Below are 23,984 nucleotides of genomic sequence, written 5' to 3' on the forward strand. Positions count from 1 at the left end.
AAGATGAGTTATGAGAGCTTCTCCAATAGGCATATCTACAAGACTATGGGTAGCAAGTGTGGTCATCAGATAAGAAAAAGGAATATCACTATGACCAGGATCAAGATGAAACTGAATGATAACGTAACAAATAAGAGATGGAAGACATACATGAACACCAGTAACAACTGAATGGAGGATGCGAGCCATGAAAGAAGTTAGCTCAATTTTGTTACCAGACCTAAGATACACATTAGAGATGAAAATACAATAAAGAATCCTATATCTGAGTAACATATTTTTGGAACTGAGTGCAATACCAGAGTTCTATTTAGCATTCAAGTTGCATAACACTTTAGTTAGCATTCATTTTTCAAATTCAGAAGGTGTGACATCTTGAAAAAATTCGTACAAAGGCCAGAGTACGACCTCAAGCAGATATACATAAGGATCTTATCCTGTTGAAATTTAGGCAAAAATTTATTGAGTGCTAAACTGGATTAATTGGTGGATTTAGCTCGAACCACTTTTTATATAAATGGCAAGACCCAAAACCATCAAAATCGCTAACTCAACACTACTTGAGATCCTAGGAAAAATCCCAAAAGCCTGTTGCTCTCGGGAGCACGTTAAAACTCCGTATCGGACCTAGACCGCACGTCGAAAGTCCGATGACCATGAAACTATAGGGTTATATCTGTCCTACTGGGCTTGACGACCATCGTGGGAACCGTGCCCAAATAGTATCCAAAAACGTGCAACTTAAGCCCTGAGTGAAGTGTGTGAGAAACGCGAATATCTTTAGAAAACGTAATAAAACTTAAGTAAATTGGGCCATTTGCTTAAGCACGAAATTAAAGATTTCAGACCGTCAGTTTCTAACTGAACTTTGCCCATGGATTAGGGAAATTTCCCTGCACATATCTGTATACTTATGGCCCTGATTAAGTGACAATGGCCGTTGATCTGATACAAGTCCTTCACGGTCGATCGGCCTGTCTAATCACGTTAAAACCACATCCTAACATAGATTCATCATCAAGGAACTTACCCTACGCTGTAAGTGAGTAGTGGACCTCCAGATGAACCCCGTTTGCCCGAAACAAGCACCCTTTCGTTATAACCTAAGTATACCATGGTCCTAGGGCCATTTGCACCAGTTCTGAGCCTATATAAAGCCTTAAACCACCCCATTCCTATACCATACGAATTTTCTCTAACCCTAAGAAAGAGAAAAGAGAAAGGAAGAGAAAAGAGTAGGGAGTGAGGATAAATCCCTGGAGTTTGTTGCAGTGATTCTTTCCTGCTACTCCATGCATTGTATCGCCTTTACATCTAGCTAACCGATCCGTTCCAACTGTGATTTGGGTAAGAAATCCAAACCCTAATCTTGATTTAGGAATCCAAATAGAGTAATCGACGAAATAGCTAACCTATTTCATTTCTTAGGTGTCGTTGTTTTGTTTTCAGGAACGTAGGATTCGATCTTAGTTCGAAACGAGTATTCCAACAAAAGGTACGAACTATAAATGTTTAGGTTATGGTTTTCAAGGCTTTCAATGTCAGAAATGAATTATGTCTGACTTGATTACTGCCATAGGATCTTAGTTACGATGTTTTTGATATATTATGTATGTGTGAACTATGTTGAATATAAGATGCATTCCATGTGTTTGTTGAAATGTTTGAATGAATATGAAATAGTGATTTATGCTTGTCATGACTATAAATCTAGGATTCATGTTTGTCGTGTGTATCACGGTCTCTTTGTGTAATGGATTGTTATACTTCATGTTGTAACTAATCTAGTCTATGTATTTGGCAATGTGTAGTCTAAATGTTTGATAAAATGTCTGAATGAGAAATTGTTGATGAATTAAATTTAATAAGGGTAATGAGATAGGATTCTGAATTACCCTATCTATATGTACAATTTCCTTCATGTAATCTTAATTTCCTCTACACGATTTATGGATGAAATGCAATGTTTGGTAACATGTTTAATATGTTTGATGAAATGCTCAAATAAGATATTGATTTGAATTATTGTCAAATGCTAATATGATTTTCACATGTATTTACATGCTACATTTGAGTAAGATTGGGACTACAACGTAACCTATGCAATCAGTAATGATTCACGTTAAGTGGCCAAATTAGTCTTGCCACATTTGATATGTTCGGTGAATCCGGGTCGAATGACGATTGTCAACAGTGGTTACGCTACGGGGAGTGCTTACGTGCTCCATGTCGATTAATTCAGTGTGCACTCATACCAATCAAACTTGTCTAATAAACCGATAGACATATTTTGTGTTTACCATATATGGACATTACTACTTGAATCTAAGATACCACTTACCAATGTAAAGACCCATTTCAACCATGGTACCATGATCCGCTAGGACTGATGAGCCGGGCATGCTGGTATGGGACACCGTGGTCGAGCTGTCGGCCTACGCTGGGATGACGAGCCTCCCCGTAGTGACTAGTGAGCAATCCAAACTCGTAAGCCGAATATGGTGGTATAGGACATTGTATTCGAGCTATCAGCCTATGCTGAGGTGACGAGCCTCCCCGTAGTGACATCTAGTATAAACTCTTGAATTTGCTTATCCACTGCTTTTCATTAGGGGTGATACCCTACAACTTGCCTATCGTATGTGATTTACTTGGATTGACGACCCTAGATGGATCCTTCGGTTTGAGTTATTGATGTAAAGGGAGGTACCTTAGCTTCCTGAATCAATTGTATGAATAAGCCTAATTAATTACTTGGCTAACACGACCATGCACCACATTGCATGTTCTTTGGCAAGGAAGTTACATGTTTAGGGAGTTTGTCATGCTCGAACGGTTAATGGAGTCACTTTTGAGGGAGCTTTGTGCAAGGGCATACATCATTCTACACACCATCCCTGCATTAACAAGAGTAGCTAGGAAGTGATTGTTGAATTTCTTTATCATTACTGCTTGATTGAATTGATAACATGTTAACCTTTGCCTTATAATACCACTAAGTTGATCACTAACTCCCACTTTGGGATGGTGTTTTAAAATACTGACCAGATTCTGTTTTAGATGCAGGTGATGCCGGAGTCTATGCAACTAATCTGGATTTCATAGATAAGGAGGAGGAGTTCTCCTATGTTCAGCTATCAGGTGGATCTATGTAGATCTCATGCTAATTCGATGGGATTATGGGGATACATGAATTAGTTAGACATGTACATTTTGATATTTTGTAAATTTTGAAAAAATACATGTTTATATTCAGCCCAGTATCATACTCATACTCCGGAGGTTGCGACACCCTTACGTACTTGTATATATGTGTTTCAGTCTTCTGCTGCTACATCTTATTTATCTCTGGAGTATGATATGTTGTTTTAGTATAATCCCACTCATGTCTAATGCATTGATATGAACAACATTTAAACATCATTATCCTGTTGCATAAGTGATGCGTTGGATCTCGAGAGTTGAGCCTTACTCGACCCTTAAAATTCAGGGCGTTACAGAAGGTCTTACCACTAAATTAGAAAGAGGAATTCCTTCATCATTCACTGGAATATCCATCAATCCAGATATCAAATAATGGTCTACATCAATAGGATCTTCTCTTGTTGTCATAGTAAAAGTTAAATTTTTAATAGAGAAATCACTTATACATGCATACATGGCTTGTGCAATGGACCGGTATGCAGGACCACCCCAATTTAATATGTTAGCCCATCCTATAGTTTGAAGGAGGGGAACAATGTTGAACGTTTCCAAATGATTTGAGTTAACAGTCCACTCAATAATCACATTGCGGAGATGAATATTCCGCACATATTCAGGGTCTTCTTCGGGTGAACGAAGATGACACATCGTAATTGATGTGGAACAAGAAGAAGAGGGACCATGAGAGGCTCTCTTCTTATTTCTACTTTCCATAGCACAAAGAATACAAGAAATACAAGTAATGCAAGAAAGGAAAGATGGGCTTTAAGGAAAGCAGAAATTTTGCTAAAACCCCAATAAACCATCAAAAACCTTGAAATAAACTATGAAATTAAGGAAATAGAAGTGTAAAGAACCTAAATCCATAAGAAAAATGAAAAAGATGCACTAACTATGAAGGAATCGAAGGTGGGTTTGACTGGACATGATGGGTTGGGGAAGATGAAAAAATGGAGGAAAAAGCGCTTTTTGCACATTAAAAAGCCCCAAACCTGAGCAACTCGACCGGTCGTGCCACGACTAGTTGAGTGTGTACTCGACTGGTTGTGCACCTCATAAATTTTACATTTTTCCATATTTTTTGTATTTAAAAATTTACAAAAATAAAAAATAAAAATATGTAATATAGTACAAATAAATAGAAGCAATTCAGATTATATTGCACATACCCATATCCAATTTTAATTTAGTAAACCTGTTTCTGTCAAGAGGTTTTTTAAAAATGTCTACAAGTTGATTTTCAGTCTGAATAAAATTCAAAGAAATAATCTTATCTTCTACGAATTCGCTAATATAATGATATCTAATGTCAATATGCTTAGTTCGTGAATGCTGAATTGGATTTTTAGAAATGTTAATTGGGCTAGAATTGTCACAATACAACACCATAGAATCTTGCGCAAATCTGTAATCACTTAACATCCTCTTCATCCACACAAACTGGGTACATGCATCACCGGCTGTAATATACTCAGCTTCAGCTATGGAAAGTGATACGTAACTCTGTTTCTTACTATACCATGAAACTAGATAGTTCCCGACATAAAAACATCCACCACTGGTAGACTTGCGATCATCAATATTACCAACCCAATCAGCATCCGAATAACCGGCTAATTGAACATTAGTATCATGAGGATACTAAAGGTCAAGTTTGGCCAAACTTACTACATATTTCAAAATGCATTTTACATCAATCAGGTGGGACTCTTTAGGGTCTGATTATATCTGCCACAGATTCCAATGCTGAATGCAATATCAGGTCCGCTCGCAGTTAAATATAATAAACTACCTATCATACTGCGATATAACTTAGGATCTACAATTTTACTTGTCGAATCCTTAGAGAGTTTAAGTGTCGTACTCATATGAGTATCGAAATTTTTACCACTCTCAAAACTAAAATTTTTCACCAAGTTTAGAGTGTATTTGGTTTGAGAGATAAAGAACCCATTACCAAGTTATTTTACTTGCAAACTTAAAAAATAGTTCAGTTCTCCAACCATGCTCATTTCAAATTTGGACTTCATTAAATTTGCAAACTCAACAGTCATGTTAGAATAGGTAGATCCATAGATAATGTCATCAACATATATCTGTACTATCAATATGTGAGCATTTTGTTTCTTTACAAAAAGTATCTTATCGACACTCCCCATTATAAAGTTAAGACTTAGTAAAAACTTAGTCAGTATGTTTAGGGTCTTCAAAACCTGTAAGGCCCGTATCCTAGTCCGTACTGTTCCATTGGCTTCCGCGGTCCTTCTGGTTAAATTCCAGCAATTCTTGACTTGTATCCGACGTTTGAACACGATCCTAAGCCGGGTCCCACATACCGAAGTTGGCTCAAACCAGAACTTATATCATAGTGACCGCGCCGTCGCAGCGATTCCAACACTGCGACTCGCACACCAAACCGATGCCCAGGCCAGGAGATGTGGGCCAGCGTTCGTTTCGAAGAAATGCCATGCGATACGAATTTTGATGAAATCTCTACAACATGTCCCATCAATCAATCAATCAATCAATGTCAAGTACAACCATACCTCAAGTACAACAACCCATCCCTCTTTTTCCACAAGTCAACCCTTTCTCTCCCCACCTATTCCTCTTTTTCCAAAATTTAAACTCACCCATACCTCTTCATTACAACCAGCACTCCATCCATCCCTCTTATTATTCTCTTTCTTTCATTTTCTTAAACACTCTCCCAGGCAAGAATTCCATTTGTCCAAGCTCCTCTCTCCCAAGCCAAGTGTGGCCCACCCTCTCATCTCTCATCCCCACCATTGAAACTCTATCATCCACCATTGGAGGTTGATCATAGGAGCTAAGGAGGCTAAGGAAGCAAGGAGAAGGCCGTTAGGTGGGTGATCCACTGTTAATTCTCTCTTTAAGGGACCCACTTATGATGGGACCCACTTGATGTATGTGTTTGTGATTAAAGAGGGGCCCATAGTGGCGGGGTCCCTCCACTCCACCAATCTCCCTCTATTTCTCTCTATTTCTCTCACTCACTCTCTCTCTCCATCTTTTCATTGTGATGGTGTGGATCCCACCAATATGTGTTATATCTACCCCATCCATCAACATCAGACGGTGTGGCCCACCCTATTGCAGGTGATGATCCACACCATCCACTTTTTAGATGGACCCAATACACCCTTCTTTCTATATATTATATTTTATATAATATATATGGTATATAATATATATATATATATATATATATATTGTATATATATAATATAAGATATATATTATATATGTATATACATGCAGGTGGGCCACGTGCGTCTGCGACCCACCATAATGTCCCTGTTTATCCAGGCCATCCAGCATCTCTAGACGCTGGACGTGATAAGGTTGGCTAACATGGAGTGCGTGTACTGACATGGGAGTGTACTTGTAAGTGTCATAGTTTATATCCCTTTGTGTTGTCAAATTTGTGGTGCCAAAGACAATGTTATGAAGCTTGCATCTGTGAAGAACAACGCTCTACTCAAGATCAACTTAGGGTGACAAGCACTGTTCACAAGTCAAGACTCGAGAAAGTGAGTTTGTTATCAAGATCTCAAGAAGCTTTCAAGATTGAGCTCCATCAAGACTTCGAACTCCATTACTTTCAAAGGTCACTCATCTCTAAAGTTTCAATGTCCTTACTTCACTATTGAGGTATGACTGACCTTAGGTTGACCTTTAGAGTAGGTCATTTTGGATACATAATTCATATGTTTTCTATAAGTGAGTTTGGTCTATTCTAAGACTAGTCTTGGACTTAGTTCGACTAGTCCTAGCACTGCTTCGACCTATCTAAGAAATTCGTGGATCAGTCGTAAGTTTGTTACAAAAATCAAAAATTTTCTGTTAGGATTCGACTAGTCCTGGGGACTGTTCGACCAGTCGTAGGAACAGTGTCGACTGCATCTTCGACCAGTCGTAGACCTACGACTCAATGTACAGTGCTGAAAATCGACCTGCTTTGACCAGTCGTGAGAGCCTACGATCAGTCGTAGGAGACCCACGACCAGTCGTAGACCACCTACGACCAGTTGTAAAACTGTCAAATCTTATCGCGCCTGAATTTTTTCAAATCTGTTGGTTCTACGATCAGTCGTAAAAGTCCTTAGACCAGTCGAAGATGTGATTTGCTCACCTATAAATAGAGCACGAATCTCAAAATAAAACATGAACTTTAAGCTAAATTAATTCGGTCTTCTGAGAGATAAGTCTGTGCTCCATATAAGCTCAGTGTGCATATTTAATATTCTCTTTCTTTAGCTTTCTTAATTGATTTTGTTCTTGCATTCCAATGTAATCTGAAAAGAGGAATTGTTGTTTTCCTTTTACTGGAATCAAAATCAATTAGAGCTAGCCCTTTTGTTTTAATTTAAAATCTATTAAAACCTAGAACCATTATAAAGTGAGTATTGGACATTGAACTTTGACATTCAAATCTTTACTCCAACTTGGTTCTTCTGGGCTGTTACAACGAAGGAGAAAATCAAGTATTTTACAATATGTAATTTACATTGTTTGGTTTTGTTTAAGGTTAAGTCAGAAAAATCTCAAAGTTGTTGGTTATCTAAGGAGAGCCAGAAAACTCAGAAGTGAGGGTTTTTGAATTGTGTAAGCTCTTTGAAATAGACACAATTGTGAAGGTTTTGGGTGAACCTGTGAAAACCTATTTAATAGTGAACGCTAATATCCCTTGTGTGAGGATATTAGGAGTGGAGTAGCATTCTGTGTGGCTATTGTTTAACAGTTTGTGAACACACAGGCAAACCACTATAATTCTTTGTGTTGTGGATGTGTGATTTATATTTCCTAACTTTTATCATTCAGAATTGTGGAATGTATTTTGTGGATGTGAATGTTGTAAATTTTACATTTCAAGCACAGTGGGGAATGTTGTAATAAGTTAGATTTACATTTCAACATTATATTTTTGCTATCTCTTTATTATTACGTTAAGCTTCAATTTCTCTATTTGTTCTAGAAATAAGGTTGTCCTACCATAAACTTTGGTCTTTGGTGTAAGATTGTCCTTAGAACAATTTGTGTTTCCATTTCTCTATTTTAGGCCGCTTTCCATTCCTATTCTGTGATTGCTATCTATTCTTTATTTCATATTCCGCTGTATTTATTTTTAATTTGGCATAGTCCTATTAACCCCCCCCCCCCCCCCCCCCTCTAGGACATATTGCTTAGCCATTTCAAGTGGTATTAGAGCCTAATAGCTCGCTCTTATTGCTTTTATTTAGATTTAATTCATGAGCTAACGATCTCAGCTATATAAAAGATGTCAAATTTTGATAGCCTATCAGTCACTAGGCCTCCACCCTTTGATGGCTCCAACTATGCCTATTAGAAAGCCAGGATGAGAATCTTCCTCAAATCAATGGATGAGGTGTGTGGCAAGCCACAGTGACTGAATGGAACCCACCTACCACTGAAGTGATTTGTATTGATGGTTCAAAATCAATGAAAGTAACACCATATTTCTCATGGACCACCCTTCAAAAAAATGAAAGTAGTGCCAATGCAAAAGCACTAAATGCAATCACTTGCGCTATCACCGAATGAGTTCAAAAGAATCATATCTTGTGATACTGCAAAGCGAGCCTGGGATATATTAGAAATGACACATGAGGGTACTACAATTGTCAAAAAATATAAAGTTCAACTCCTCACAACTAAATTTGAAGAAATTCATATGGAGGAAAATGAAATGTTTATGGACTTTTACACAAGATTAAATGACATTGTAAACTCAAGGTGGGGTCTTGGCAATAAAATCCCAGAAAGTAAAGTGTGTGCAAAGATACTACACTCACTTCCTGAACTGTTCAACTCTAAGGTAACTGCAATCCAGGAACTTCGTGATATGGATAATATGAGGGTAGAAGAACTAGTTGATTCTTTACAAACCCATGAGTTAAACTTTAAAGCTCCTAAAAGTAAATACATTGCTCTCAAATCTTCTAAAGGTACTTCTCAAGAAAACTCGAATTTAGAAAATTCTGAAGATGATCTGGCTCTTTTAGCGAAGAAATTTTACAAGATTTTCAAAAGCAAGAAAAGGGTAGATTTTCAAAAATCAAATGATAAGAAAAGATCTAAACCTAGATCTAAAAGTTGGAAGTCTTTGAAAGATAGTCAATGTTACAACTGCCAAGAGTATGGGCACTTAACAAACAAATGTCCTAAAAAGGAAAAAATAAAAAGAAAGAGAATGTTGGCTACTTGGGATGAATCATCTGATTCTGAAGCTTCTTCTGAATCAGAAGATTCTGAAACTGAGTCGGGCAGTGAAGTTAAAGCCCTTATGACTCTAGCCAAATTCACCTTTTTAGATCATGATGATTCGACTGGTGAAGAAAATCTGAACAGTGATTATGAAAATAAAGATGATATTCAAGATGCTTACAATGCCCTATACAAGGAAAGTTGTAAAATTGCTGTCAAATTTAAACTTCAAAAGAAAAGTTTTTTAAACTCAAAGAATGTTTTGAATCACTTGTTTTAGAAAAATCTCAAAATTCAGATTGTTTTGAAAAATCAAAATACGATTTAGAATTCAAAAAATATGAAATCTGAAAATGAGATACTTAAAAATGAAGTATCTTCTCTTCTGAGTTTAAAGGATACATGGAGGTATGCCCAAGGAGATCCAAAGTTAGAAAAACTACTATCCAGATCAAGAAAAAGTGGCGATCGATCCGGATTGGGCTATGATAAGAATACAACTCCTAATCAAAAGTATACTCCTCCCAAGTTTGTGAAAGGAGAGTCCTCGAACTCAAAAGGGAAAAGTACTTATCAAAGTTTTTCTAAAAATACAAAAACTTTTCAAAAACCTAAAAGCAACCATGATAACTTTAAAAATTAGAACCGAAACCCTCTTGCTGAAAAGATAGTAGATTTACTCAATGAGCTCTTAAAATCTAACTCAGTAGGTCTTTCTTACAACATCAGTCAGAAGAAGACCAACTATACTCCTAAACCCAAAACAGTTCTGAAATGGGTTCCTAAAGTTGCTTGCTTGGTTGCTCACACAACTTTCAAAGCAACAAGCCATTCAAAGTGGTATCTAGACAGTGGATGCTCAACGCATATGACTGGTGATAAAGGTTTATTCACCGATCTCAAAGACATAACTGATGGTTTAGTCACATTTGGTGATAGCAGCAACTGCAAGATTATGGGCCAAGGTACTGTTCAACTCTATAATCTTCCTTTGTTTAAAAATGTTTTATATGTTGAAGGTCTAAAACATTACTTGCTTAGCATATCTTAAATATGTGACAATAACCATAGTGTACGGTTTTCTAATCAAAATTGTGAGATTCTAAACAACAAGGGGTTAGTAATACTAACTGGACGTAGAACGTTTGAAAACTGCTATATTATTAGCGAATCCAGCTCATCTATTCAATCGTGTTACATGATCCATACAGACGAGATTGACTTATGGCACAAACGTCTTGGACATGTACACTACCGAAATCTATATAGATTGAGCAAATGGGAACTTATAAGAGGTCTACCCAAACAACAAAATTAGATAAAATATATGGTGAATGCCAGATTGGCAAACAAAGAAGGAACTCATATAAAAAGGTGAATTCCAATACCACATCAAGACCACTCGAGCTTCTCCATATGGATCTAGTAGGACTTACCAGGACGGAAAGTCGAGGTGGCAAAAGATATATTTTGGTAATAGTAGATGACTTTACCAGATATTCATGGGTTGTCTTCTTAAGGGACAAATTAGAAACCCTAGAAGAAGTAAAAAAGGTTCTCAAAAGGATTCAAACTGAAAAATGTTCTCAAGTCAATAAGATTTGTAGTGATCATGGATCTGAATTTGAGAATAGCGGTTTTGAGAAGTTCTGTAGCGACCAGGGAATATTACATGAATTCTCAGCGCCCAAAACGCCACAACAAAATGATATAGTTGAAAGGAAAAATAGAGTACTTCAAGAAATGGCTAATGTCATGTTGAATAGTATGAAACTCTCTAAGAATCTTTGGGCTGAAGTAGTCAATACAGCTTGCTATATTATTAACCGGGTTTACACTAGTAAAGGTAATAATAAAACGGCTTATGAAATGTGGTTCGATAAAAAGCCTACTTTCAAATACTTTTGAGTTTTTGGCAGCAAGTGCTATATTTTACGAGATCATGAAAATCTGAGAAAGTTTGATACGAAGAGTGATGAAGGGATCTTTTTAGGATACTCTTTCAATAGTCGATCTTATAGGGTTCTAAACAAAAGGACCGGTGTGATTCAAGAGTCCATTAATGTGGTCATTGATGATCACTTAAACACACCAGTCTCAAATTCAGATAATGATGAAGTACTAGTAATTGAGAAATCTGATCTTTCATCTAATCAGACTGATTCTGAACTGAGGACTGTTAAAGATCATCCAACCACACAGATTCTTGGAAACCCTCTCACTGGTGTTCGTACCCATAGACAACTTGAGGATATATGCAATTACGTATGTTTTACATCTCATATAGAACCATCTAGTGTAAAAGAAGCTCTTGCTGATGAAAATTGGATTGTTGCGATGCAAGAAGAACTTAACCAATTTGTGAGAAATGATGTTTGATATCTCCTACCTAGACCTAAAGATAAACACATCATTGGAACCAAATGGATTTTCAAAAATAAGTCTGACGAACTTGGCAATATAATTAGAAACAAGGCTAGGCTAGTGGTACAAGGTTACACTCAAATTGAAGGTATTGACTATGATGAAACCTTTGCACCAGTAGCACGTCTTAAATCAATCAGACTCTTTATATCCATTGCGTGTTTTAGAAAGTTTAAGATTTATCAAATGGATGTGAAAAGTGCATTTTTAAATGGTGATCTGCATGAGGAAGTTTATGTTGAACAACCAATGGGTTTTGAAGACCCCAAAAAATGCTGATCATGTGTATTATCTTAAAAAGGCACTTTACGGTTTAAAACAAGCTCCTAGGGCATGGTACGAGAAACTAACAAAGTTTCTATTAAATCATAATTTTCAAATGGGATGTGTTGATAAAACTCTGTTTATTAAAAAACAAAAGGATCACATCTTATTAGTACAAATCTATGTTGATGATATCATTTATGGATCTACCTGTACTGACATGACTATTGAGTTTGCAGATTTGATGAAATCTCAGTTTGAAATGAGCTTAGTTGGGGAATTGAATTATTTCCTCGGGTTGCAAGTAAAACAAAAATCTGATGAAATGTTCATTTCTCAATCTAAATATGCTATGAATTTGATTAAGAGATTTAGATTTGAGAATGATAAGAACTTTGATACTCCTATGAGTACAACCTTGAAACTCTCAAAAGATTCTGCAGCTAAAAATGTGGATCCGAAATTATATCGGAGTATGATTGGTAGTCTATTGTATTTAACTGCTAGTAGACTAGATATCGCTCTAAGTGTTGGTATTTGCTCTAGATATCAGTCTGAACCTAAAGAATCGCACTTGACTGCTGTCAAGCGGATTATACGATATGTCGCAAGTACTGTGAATCTCAGTCTCTAGTATCCACATGAGACTAGTGTTCAATTAGCTAGGTACTTGAATGTTGACTGGGCTGGTAATCTTGATGATCGAAAATCAACCAGTGGTGGTTGTTTTTATATCGAAAACTATTTAGTTTCTTGGTTTAGTAAGAAACAAAGTTTTATATCACTTTCAACAGCTGAAACTGAATATATCGCAGCTGGTAATGCGTGTACATAACTTGTTTGGATGAAACGTATGCTAAGTGATTATGGAATTAAACAGGATTCTATGTTATTATATTGTGATAATTCCAGTGCCATGAATATGTCAAAAAATCCAATTCAGCATTCTCGCACTAAGCACATTGACATTAAATTTCAGTATATTCGGGAATTAGTAGAAGAAAAAGTTATATCTTTGGAATATATCCCTACTGAGAATCAACGTGCTGATATTTTCACTAAACTGCTCGCAAAAAGCAGGTTTAACAAAATGAAATTTGATCTCGGCATGTGCATTTTAAAATGATTAATTATGCCTATTTGTATCATATTGTATATATTTGATAGTTTAGTTTTCAAATCTTGAAAAATATGCAAAAATCAGATTTTTTAGCCTGTACTCGACCAGTCGTGAGTATCCACGACCTATCGTGCTACGACCGGTCATGTATATACACGACCAGTCGTGAATCACATGGATTCACATAAAATTCAAGAAAAACATCTTCTTCTTCATTTCAACTTCTCTCTCCAACGAGCTGACACACGACTAGTCGAACCCATCTTCCAAAATCTTCGAGGTTAGTGCTCCATTTGCATTTTACTTGTAGATTTGTGTCTAGATTGTTTATATTTCTCTCTTGGAGTTGTCTATTTCGAATTTAGTTGAGATTTGGGGATTTTCTTTTGAAAAATCTGATTTGAGAAAACCCATTTCTCAATCCTTTGCAACTCTCTATATTCTTGAAATCTTTGTTGCATATGGCTTCTAAAGGAAGAAAATCTACGTCCCGTGGTTCGTCTTCTTCTTTCAGGTCAGCCCCTATCACTAAGCGTCATCTTTAGGCTCCTGAGGATGATCCATCTTATGTTCGGGACATCCAATTGCGTAATGTTATTATTGAGCATCCAGTTGATATTAATCATGTTGCTCCTTTTGATATTTTTCCTATGCTCCAATCTGTAGGTTGGAATAACTTATTGCTTTGGGGTGGGCCTGCATACCGGTCCATTGCCCAATCCATGTTTGCATGCATTTGTGCTTTCTCTCTGAAAAATTTAACTTTTTCTATCTCCACAAGAGAAGGGTCATTTGAAGTTGATTGACATTTGATTTCAGCCCTTATGGATATTCCAGTGAATGATGAGGGTATTCCTATCCATACTTTATATGATAAACCCTCTGTCGCTGAAAAACGTATGCTGACTAAGTACTTATGAAATTTGGACGTACAATGGACGCATAAAGGGAATGCGCTTCCCTCAAGGTATTTGTTACCCAAATACAGAATTCTTCACAAAATCTTTGTGTCTAATTTGTATCCTCGGTTAGGTAACAAATCTGACTTAACGTCCTTCATGGTTCGTATTCTTCATTCTGTTGTTAGAGGTGTTAACATTTGTTTAGCATCCTTGATTTGTCATTTCATCATTCAGTTTCGGCTCCATCCTGGTCATAGTGACATTCCTTTTAGATATTTAATGACTGTGTTGGCTACACATATGTCTGTCGACATGCCAGTTGGAGAGGCCCCTATCCATCATTTGATATTTAACAATTCCAATATCAATAAGATGAAACTGGATTACCTTCCTGGCCAAGGTGATGGTGTTGGCGATGCGGAAGCTGAACATGAGGAAGAAGCTGGTGATCTTCCTCCTGATGAGATTAACATGGATGATATTTTTGAAGAGCTTGAGTCCGATTCTACAAATGATCCAGATAATGAGCTTTCTTCATTTGATGCACGTCTAAGTGCATTGGAAGATAAAGTTGAGAATCTAAATGTTAAGATGGAAAACATGTCTATTACCCATGATTTACAGTTCAAATATATGCGCAAATATCTTACACGCTTGAACAAAGGCATGCATCAACTTGATCCTTCCATTCCTGCTCCTTCATCTGGGTTAAATTAGTATTTTTAAGTTTACTAGTTTGTAATAACTTTATTACTCCTAACTTGTTTTGAGTTTATCACTCTCTTTAACTTAACTCAGTCTATGAATTATGTGTGTTGCTTATTCTATGTTAACTCTCATATTTCTCATTAATTATTTCTCCTCAACCATCTATTTTGTTCTTCCTTTGTCCTATTGTGACAAAAAGGGGGAGTATATATGTTATATATGGATGTTGTCATGAGGGAGTAGCATTGTTTTGTATGATGTTTTATGATGTTTTATGAGTATGTTACCCAGGGGGAGTATGTGCAGTGGTGTGCAGAGGTGGACTGAATATTGATTTACAAGTCTGCAGGATGCTGGTTGATAATAACTGGTGCATGATTCTTTAATCAGATATTCTGTATTACGAAACATATCTTGAAAGTGTGTTTTGTCACTAATTTGACAAAGGGGGAGATTGTAAGTGCCATAGTTTATATCCCTTTGTGTTGTCAAATTTGTGGTGCCAAAGACAATGTTATGAAGCTTGCATCTGTGAAGAACAATGCTCTACTCATGATCAACTTAGGATGACAAGAACTATTCACAAGTCAAGACTAGAGAAAGTGAGTTTGTTATCAAGATCTCAAGATGCATTTAAGTTCTACCTCAAGATCTCAAGAAGCTTTCAAGATTGAGCTCCATCAAGACTTCAAACTCCATTACTTTCAAAGGTCACTCGTCTCTAAAGTTTCAATGTCCTTACTTCACTATTGAGGTATGACTGACCTTAGGTTGACCTTTAGAGTAGGTCATTTTGGATACATAATTCATATGTTTTCTATAAGTGAGTTTGGTCTGTTCTAAGACTAGTCTTGGACTTAGTTCGACTAGTCCTAGCACAGCTTTAACCTGTCTAAGAAATTCCTGGATCAGTCATAAGTTTGTTACAAAAATCAAAAATTTTCTGTTAGGCTTCGACTAGTCCTGGGGACTGTTCAACCAGTCATAGGAATAGTGTCGACTGCATCTTCGACCAGTCGTAGACCTACGACTCAATGTACAACGCTGAAAATCGACCTGCTTCGAGCAGTCATGAGAGCCTATGACTAGTCGTAGGAGACCCACGACCAGTCATAGACCACCTACGACCAGTCGTAAAACTACTAAATCTTATCGCGCCCGAATTTTTTCAAATCTATTGGTTCTACGATCAGTCGTAGAAGTCCTTAGACCAGTCGAAGGTGTGATTTGCACACCTATAAATAGAGCACAAATCTTAGAATAAAACATGAACTTTAAGCTAAATTAATTCGATCTTCTGAGAGATAAGTCGGTGCTCCATATAAGCTAAGTGTGCATGTTTAATATTCTCTTTTTTTAACTTTCTTAATTGATTTTGTTTCTTGCATTCCAATCTAATCTGAAAAGAGGAATTGTTGTTTTCCTTTTTCTGGAATCAAAATCAATTAGAGCTGGCCCTTTTGTTTTAATTTAAAATCTAATAGAACCTGGAACCATTATAAAGTGAGTATTGGACATTGAACTTTGACATTCAAATCTCTACTCCAACTTGGTTCTTTTAGGCTATTACAATGAAGGAGAAAATCTGGTATTTTACAATTTGTGTAATTTACATTGTTTGGTTTTGTTTGAGGTTAAGCTAGAAAAATCTCAAAGTTGTTGGTTATCTGAGGAGAGCCAGAAAACTCAGAAGTGAGGGTTTTTGAATTGTGTAAGCCCTTTGAAAAAGACACAATTGCGAAGGTTTTGGGTGAACCTGTGAAAACCTATTTGATAGTGAACACTAATATCCCCTGTGTGAGGATATTAGGAGTGGAGTAGCATTTTGTGTGGCTGTTGTTTAACTGTTTGTGAACACACAGGCGAACCACTATAATTCTTTGTGTTGTGGATGTGTGATTTATATTTCCTATCTTTTATCATTCAGAATTGTGGAATGTATGTGTGGATGTGAATGTTGTAAATTTTACATTTCAAGCACAGTGAGGAATGTTGTAATAAGTTAGATTTACATTTCAGCATTATATTTTTGCTATCTCTTTATTATTACATTGAGCTTTAGTTTCTCTATTTGTTCTAGAAATAAGGTTGTCCTGCCATAAACTTTGGTTTTTGGTGTAAGGTTGTCCTCAGAACAATTTGTGTTTCCATTTCTCTATTTTAGGTTACTTTCCATTCCTATTTTATGATTGCTGTCTATTCTTTATTTCATATTCCGCTGTATTTATTTTTAATTTGGCATAGTCCATTTCACCCCCCCCCCCCCCCTCTAGGACATATAGCTTGGCCATTTTAGTACTAACGAGTTAACAAAAAAAAGGAAAGGGAAGGAAATGGTGGGCCGCTCATGCAAGCCCCACCTTGATGTATGTATATAATCCACGCTGTCCATTTTATTACTCAGCCTATTTTAGGCATTGAGCTGAAAAATGAAGTTGATCCCATTTTCTGGCAGGCCATACCATAGGAAATAGCGGTATTACCATTGAAACCCACTTTGATCCTTCTATTCGCCAAAAACGCATTGCATATAGGTCTCATTTCGTCAATCATGTGCCGTAGAATCTAATGGTTGGGTCGGATCGATCTAATGTGGGCCCTACCATGGAAAAACCATGAGAAAATGGTTTTTTTTTTTAAAAAAAAAAGCATCTGCTGCTGAGGACGCAGTAGCGTCCTGCGCTGGCGGGCGGACGGACAGGCTGGACCCACTGTCCAGCCGTGGGCCCCACCATGATGTGTGTTTTGTGCATCCACGCCATCCATTTGTTGGCCCCCCCTGGCTGTGGGCCTCCCAAAAATAAGCCATATCCAATGCTCAGGTGGCCCACGATAGAGGAAGCAGTGGGATTGAATGTATACCATTGAAACCCCTTTTTTGGGTCAAAAGTTTTGAATTAAGATGATATTTGTTTTTCCTCTTCATACGGGTCAGTGTGACCTTATCAACCGTTTGGATGACATATAAACATTACAGTGGGCCCCATGTTTAAGTGGCCTTATCAACAGATTGGATAAGAAATAAATATTACAGTGGGCACCTAGGTCCACGTGACCCTATCAACAGGTTGGATGCAAACAAACATTATGGTGGGCCCCAGGTCCACGTGACCTCATCAACAGGTTAGGAGGAAAATAAACATTACAATGGGCCCACATTTCTGTGACCTTGTCAACGGGCCGGGTGAAAAATAAACGTCATGGTGGGCCCCACATGGGACCCACTGATGTCTGTATTGTGATCCACACCTTCCATTAGTGTGGGCCCCACCATGAAGTATGTACCTCATATATGCCGTCCATCCTTCCCACCCCTATGGGATCCACCATGATGCATGTGTTGCATCCAAACCATCCAACCATTTTTGAAAAAAAATAAATTTAAGGCTTGAGACAAAAATAAGACAAATCTATTTATCATGTAGACTACGATGCACGGTGAGGATTGAACGGCTGCCATTGAAGTCCCTTGCGACCTTACGATCAGAATGAATGGGAAATAAATGTTATGGCGGGCCTTAGGGATTGTAATAGTGGGAATCATTATCACCACTTAGATTTGGGCGTGGCCCATGAGATGTGGCCCATTTACCATGTTTATGGCCCAGGTTATGAGGCCCATTGTGATGCATGCAAGGCCCATGGATTATGGCCATTGCATGTATGTAAGGCCCAATTGGTGTGGCCTATTCGATATATATATATATACACACACACACACACACACACACACACATATGAGGCCCATGTGATTAGGCCCAACTTAATCTATTTGTGGCCCGCCCATTGAGGCTCACCTTGATATAGATATGGGGCCCATGTTATGTGGCCCACTTAATGTATTTAGGTGCTTGGGTCGAGGCCCAATAGGATGTACATAGGGCTCATTGTAATGTATGATTCATGGCAGGCCGTGCCTTGGGAGCAATGTTGGTTTCACGTCCACATTGTAAGGATAATGTTGGTTAAATGTCCACATTGTGACTCTCCCTAGGGCCCATTGATAGGCCCATACTTATTGCACGTAGGCCATCTAGGCCCGTCTTCATTATGATAGAACCCATCACCACATAACATGTTTAGTATAGATTCATGATTCATGAGCATACGTATCATATGTATGTTTGACATGAGGAGTGATTGATCATAGCATATGCCTTCGGGTAGATTGTTTATGGGCTCCCTAATAGGTGGAGTTACCTTCATCAGCGCGCGGTACGCGCAAGATTGATGCATGACTAGTAGTGTGATTCATGCACTTTGCATTTGTATGACATGATTTTCATATGCCCTAGCGACATTAGGGTTATGACCTCCACAGACACATCTTGGATGGCAGGATCGGATACTAGAAATATTGTTACTAAGCATCGGGATGCCATAGATGTCCTTGGGTGAAAATTCCTAAACCCGATGGTAATAGAGGATGACTCCAACGTCGAGACCGAGTGGATATATGAGCACACGAGGGCCGAATACCAGGAGGCCACGTCTCCTATTGTGTCGTGGTCGGTTGGAAAGGGGTGTGGCCTTACTCACCCGAGGGTAGGGGCAATAGTAGGCTGAGTTTGACCAGCTCATGAATGGGTCCTCTATCGACGTGCCGGATAGGCATTGACAGAGTATTGGCCAGGCAGATAGTGAGGTTTCTTACGCTCACTTGGACTGTGTGGCTGGGAGAGCGACAATGCCATTTAAAGTGTACTAAACCACGGTGATTATCCGGAATGAGAACTGTACTGATATATGATGAGGATTGGCGTGTTTGAGTTGCATCTCGTATTGCATGGCCGTTTTATGGCCGATAACATTCATATCTTGCACCCCATAGTCTTGTTACGGCTGATTGCATTCATGTACTCATCAGCATGATTCCGCATTACTCTGACCCTATATTCTGAGCACGCTCATATTACGCACACACTTACACCGCCCTCTAAGCTTTTATAAGCTTATGCATGATCGATGCGTGCGAGTGATGCCAGGATGCAGTCGCAGCCATAGTCTCGCCGCAGTTGGAGCGTGCAGTCGAGCTTCTAGAGTTGTGTTACTTTCACTATATTGTATTTCCCTTCCATACGCATTGTACTCAAAAGTTTTTAATCATAATGGATTTTTTGATGGTGTTCTTGTGGTTATTGTTCGTGGGTTATGCTTATGGTTATGCTCATTACTAATCAAATCATGCTTGAAATCCTCCTTGTGGGATCCCAGGATTGGAACCTAGTAATTGGGTGCCGGGAGTTGAGAATGGGGTTCTACGGAGGCTGTTGGCACCAGATTCGGCGATTAGAAATTTTGTGAGCCTGGTTTCCGAGTTCGGGGCGTGATAGAAGTTGGTATTAGAGCATAACTTAAGAATAACTGAGAACAACATCACATGTTTGCTATGACTCTAGGTTCCAAGTGCGTAACCTTCCGATTGAATTCTTTAACGTGCGATTCTCAAGGTTGATCGGCGTCCTTATTCTTCCTATAGGACATCTCGTGTAGGAGAGTGACCCGATCAACCCCCGCTCTACCACCTGAGGCTCCAACTTTACCACCTGCACCTCCCGTTCCACTGCTAGAGATCCCTGCTCCCCTGCCTGAGGATGACATTCCCCCACCTGAGGCCAGTGCAGATCCGACCGTACCTGTGAGTGCCTCTCAGTTGCAGTAGATGTTACAGGCTGTGACAGCCGCACTTTAGGGACAGGGTAGGCGCCTAGTTGTTTCTCCAGCCTAGGCAAAGCAGGAGGGCGTGAGCACCCTTCTTGGTGAGTTCCGACAGCTCGATCCTCCGCGTTTCCAGTGCGAGCCAGATTCGACAGCAGCTAAGAGATGGCGCTCCGATGTGGAGAAGATTTTTGATACCATGTCATGTACGACCAAGCAACGAGTCCGGTTGGCAGTATTTCTTTTCCAGGGAGAGGCTGAGCAATTGTGGACCTCTGTTACCCGTGTTGCAGGACCTGATTATGTCTAGACATGGGAGGACTTTATCAATCAATTCGAGGAGCAATACTTCCCTGACCACATTCGGCATCAGAGAGCACTGGAGTTTGAGACTCTGGTGTAGGGGGACATGATCGTGGCGCAGTACGCGGCTCGTTTTGTGGGGCTATTGAGGTTCGTGCCATATATGGTTGATGATGAGGGGCGGAAGGCCCGCTGTTTCGAGAACGGCTTACGTTATGGTCTTCAAGGCCGTGTTATTGGGCATGAGCTCCCGACTTTCTAGGCTGTAATGCGGAGGGCCCAGATTTATGAGACTGAGTGGGTCGGCTCACAGAGCGACCGAGATCAGAGGAGGGATCGGAATCGGAAGAGGCAAGCCCCCTCTAGTAACTCCCAACAGCATCGATGGCCATAGAGATACAGGAGCCACCCACCTACTAGGACATCAGTAGCACCTTTAGCGCCACCCCAACAGCCATTTTCAGGGACTTGTTTTAGATGTGGTGGGACCGGTCACTGTTTGTCTGAGTGCCCCCTCCCTCATCTACAGTCACCGAGAGCACCACAGTACCCTTCACAGCAGCAGCCGAGAGCACCACAACAGCCCCCACAGTAGCAACGACCCTATCAAAAGTGACCGCAGCCACCTCAGCCGCCACCTCAGCCGCTAAGACTCCAGCAACAGCAGAGACAGCAGTACAGGCCACCGTAAAGGCAACAACACCACCAGGGACCTCAGAGGGGACAGGCACCTCCCCAGCCAGCTCAGGCTAGGTTCTACGCGGCTCAGCAGGATCCGTTGTCATCTGGAGGAGTCATTGAGGGTATCCTTTCCGTCTCTGCATGTATCACACGTGTACTGTTTGATTCCGGTGCATCGCATTCATTCATATCCGATGATTTTTTTCATTTGATTGGATTGCCGACAGAGCCTGCTCGCGAGGGCTTGACCGTATTGGCGCCCTTGGGGAAGACTACAGTGTTGGGCCATTTCTGTTCATCTTGCCCAGTTCTAGTCAATGATATCTTTTTGCCTACCGATTTATTTGTGCTGCCGATGTCAGATTTCGATGTCATCCTAGGCATGGATTGGCTTGCCGAGTACCACGCCATGTTGGACTGTTCCGTGAGGACCATCACATTCTTTATACCTAGCTTGCCACAGTTTCAGTTCATCGCCGAACCTAGAGGAGAGCCGTTGTCATATTTGATGTCCTACGCTGTTGAGGAGCCTATTACAGCATGTATTGACCAGTTGCCGATTGTCTGTGACTTTCTCGATGTATTCCAGGAGATTCTGGGATTGCTTTCGCACCGTCATATTGAGTTCCAGATTGATCTTGTGCCTGGTACCGTGCCTATCTCGAAGGCCCCGTACCGTATGGCACCAATGGAGTTGCGTAAGCTGCAGCGTCAGTTGGACAAGTTGTGTGAGTTGGGATTTATTTGTCCGAGCAGTTCTCCATGGGGAGCAACGATACTCTTCATCAGGAAGAAGGATGACTCATTGGGGTTCTGCGTGGACTACCGCGAGCTCAACCGAGTCACGATTAAGAACAAGTACCCACTCCCGAGGATAGATGATTTATTTAATCAGCTGCAGGGTGCACAGTTCTTTTTGAAGATTGACCTGCGTTCCAGTTAGCATCAGATTCATGTTTGAGAGGAGGACATCTCGAAGACGGCTTTTAGGACGCATTACCGTCATTTTTAGTTTCAGGACATGTCCTTTGGACCGACCAATGCACCCGCGATCTTCATACAGTTGATGAATGAGGTCTTCCGTCCATATCTCGATCAATTTGTTGTGGTCTTCATCGACAACATTCTGATATATTCAAGGACCCGTGAGGATCATATGCAACATCTGGAGATTGCTGTGCAGACCCTTCGTGCCTCTCAGCTGTATGCGAAGCTGGAGAAGTGCGACTTTTGGCAGGAGGAGGTGAGATTCCTCGGTCAGGTGGTGACGAGGGAGGGTGTCGCAGTAGACCCCTCAAAGGTTGAGGCAGTACGTCAGTGGGATCAACCCACGACTGCGCCCGAGATCCATAGTTTTCTTAGTTTAGCGGGATACTATATGCGTTTCATTGAGGGCTTCTCCCGTATTGCAGCCCCATTGATCAGGTTGACTCGGAAGGGCGTAGATTTTGTTTGGACTGACGCATGTGAGCAGACATTCGTGGAGCTGAAGGACCGTTTGACGTCCACTCCTGTCCTCACTCTTCCCTCTGGGAGTGATGGATTTGTTGTATTTACCAATGCCTCACGTATTGGTTTAGGTGTTGTCTTGATGTAGCATGGCAGGCCTGTAACCTTCGCATCTCGTCAGCTCAAGGTCCATTAGCTGAACTACCCCACGCATGATTTAGAGCTGGCAGCAGTCGTCTTCGCACTGAAGGTGTGGAGACACTATCTCTATGGGGTCAGGTTCGAGCTCTTCTCTGACCATAGGAGCTTGAAGTATCTATTTCTCAATCCGAGCTGAACATGAAACAGAGACGCTGGATGAAGCTTCTAAACGACTATGATTTTGACCTCCAGTACCACCCAGGCAAGGCGAATGTGGTGGCGGATGCCCTCAGCCATCAGCCACGAAGCCTAGTGGCGCATATGATGATTCAGGAGTGGAGGATGCTTGAGGATATAGCAGAGTATGATTTTGAGTTTGGTCTGTAGTCTTCTATCGTTCAACTATCGAGCCTATCGATTCAACCCTCTCTTGTCGCAAGGGTAATTAAGGCTCAGTAGACAGATGAGTCGTTACAGGATTATTGAGTAGAGGCAGCATCTAAGAGTTAGATAGATTGGCAGATTGGTTCTGATGATGGGCTTTGCTTTAGAGGCTGATTGTGTGTCCCGGATATTCCTGAGTTGTATAAAGATCTTATGACCGAGGCACATCGATCGCGATTTTCTATTCACCCTGGCTCGATGAAGATGTATCTTGATATGAGGAGACAGTATTATTGGGCGGGGATGAAGCACCAGATTGTGGCCGAGTGTGACACATGCCAGTGTGTAAAGGCCGATCATCAGAGACCCCCTGGTCTATTGCAGCCATTGAGCATCCCAATGTGGAAGTAGGAGCACGTATCTACAGACTTTATTATGGGTTTACTGAGGACCCAGCACGGTCATGACATTATTTAGGTTTTCGTGGATCGTCTGAC

Source organism: Magnolia sinica, chromosome 7 (genome assembly GCF_029962835.1).
Source record: "Magnolia sinica isolate HGM2019 chromosome 7, MsV1, whole genome shotgun sequence".
NCBI classification, from domain to species: Eukaryota; Viridiplantae; Streptophyta; class Magnoliopsida; order Magnoliales; family Magnoliaceae; genus Magnolia; species Magnolia sinica.